The 1,951-nt window shown below is 44.6% G+C and overlaps 1 protein-coding gene across 1 annotated transcript in view; it reads right to left on the bottom strand.

The window, feature by feature from the left end:
• Positions 1–1,951, bottom strand: part of phf21b (PHD finger protein 21B) — a 69,324-nt gene that overhangs the window by 20,347 nt on the left and 47,026 nt on the right. The gene's annotated exons all lie outside the window — the stretch shown is intronic.

The following is a 1,951-nucleotide window of genomic DNA, read 5'->3' as shown; positions in this document are numbered from 1 at the left end:
GCCTCCTCAGCTCGGTCCACACGGCGACCGGGGCGGCCTCTGATTGGCAGAGCCTTTATGACTGTCGATTGATGGAGGTAAGAAAAGCGTGGAGGCCTGTGAGGGGTTTTTCTTTATATTGCCTGGTGTTCAGAGACGGGCAGCTGCGAGAGGAGCGCTCACTCCGACTCAACAATGCAGCCATAAAGAGCCTGGAGACAAGCCTGCCCCCTGACCCGCTCACCTCCACCAGCCTACAGCCCGACAGGGGGGGAGGCAGGGGGGGAGAGAGAGGGTGAGGAGAGACAGAGTCATTCCAGATGACGACTGAGGACGGGGAGGAGGGGGAGGACGGGGGAGGGGTTTCTCCAAAGTGACACTTTGATGAAATGCAGCGGCTTTATCGAAGCGCTGGTGTCAGAGCCTCAAACCTGTTCTGCATCCCAACCAGAGGACGCCTCACAAAGACAGTGTGACATCACCAGGAGTCAGCCAATCACAGAGCTCGGAGCAGTTACATCACGATGCGACTCTCAACAAAACTTCAGAACCTCATCAACTATTTAAACAAAACAAATCACAGTATTCTCTCTGATTTTTCTTATTAATAAGACATAGTGTAGAATCATGTGTGACATATACTAACATATATAAAACATTATATATACAAATATTATAACAAACTTTTTTGATTTTCTGATGAATCTACTTTTGTTTGATTCTTAAAATCTTTGTGTTTGTGTCAGTTACAGCTGCATGATGGGTAAAATGACCACTCTGAGATCATTGAGTCATTACATCCTCCACAAAAAGGTGATTTCAAATTAAAAGTAGTCACAGTCTCAGTGGAAATGTCATGTAATTTGACGATGCTGCAGATGTTTTATTTTTCTTCCTCGACTGTTTCACACGTCAACGTAATAAATATAAATGTGACATGTTTTAGTTGTTTTGAAGTCTGAAGTTTTATTTTGAAGGAAACAACAGAGCTGCTCACTTGTTGACAGTTGAAGGAATTTAAGTTTCCAGGATAAAATCTGAGAAGAGATTTAACTCTGTTTTTTATCTGATGACTGAATCATCAGAGTGAATTACATCAGGATCAGAGCTGGTGTCTGGCCCTTTAAACGACATTCTCATGTACAGTACACTGTGCTTATTATTCATTATTGTACCAGTGTTTCCTCTGTCTACGATTTGCAGCGGCGACAATGTCACTGCAGAGGGCTTTTAATTTGAAAGGACAGATAAAGCGACAGCCGGCCGAGTTGAGACAAAGAGACGAAGAGAAAAAGAGTTTGATTTAATTTTGTTTTTTCCAGCAACAAACCACTGAATTATTGTAAATGATTGTTTTCATGTAGAAATATGATGAATATGAGTTTATGATCAAAATTTCTACATAATCAGAATTTGAGTTCATCTTTATCTGAAGTGTAAACTCCCTCTGGTTTCTAGGATCAATACCTGCACTGCGACTAATGAGATCAGCCTCATCATTCATGTTCACAATATGAATCCATGAAGAAGAAGTTCACAGGTTTCCTGCTCCTTCCTGTCGCCGCGTCGTCTCTGTGCTGTTTTAAAGCTTCATGAAAACAGACGAGCTCCGTCTTCATGAGTCGCGCTGACGGACAGAGGAATCATAAAGCAGGAGCCCGAGGGCCCCGAGGCTCGGCCCTCCTCTCTCTATGGGGCCGTGCAATTACAGTAATAGTGTGGAGGCTGCCAGTGTTGAGCGTGAAGCTCTGATCCCGGCTGTGTGCTGATGGAGGTGATGGTGCTGAATACAGAGTGCGGAGGAGACGAGACGCTGTGGCCTGAATCCTAACAGACGCTCAGAGGAGGAGGGTGGAGAGAACACGCCGTCACTGAAACATGAACCCTCAGGAAGAATCTCTTCTGCTGCTCGTTTCAAAACCTCACTGTGTTTAACACGTCGGGAAATATCCGTCTGAAACACCAGGAAATA

Source organism: Seriola lalandi, unplaced genomic scaffold (genome assembly GCF_002814215.2).
Source record: "Seriola lalandi dorsalis isolate HSWRI2012SDOR001 ecotype SW California unplaced genomic scaffold, Sedor1 jcf7180002054737, whole genome shotgun sequence".
In the NCBI taxonomy this organism is placed as follows: Eukaryota; Metazoa; Chordata; class Actinopteri; order Carangiformes; family Carangidae; genus Seriola; species Seriola lalandi.
This window is presented reverse-complemented; position numbering and strand designations above follow the sequence as displayed.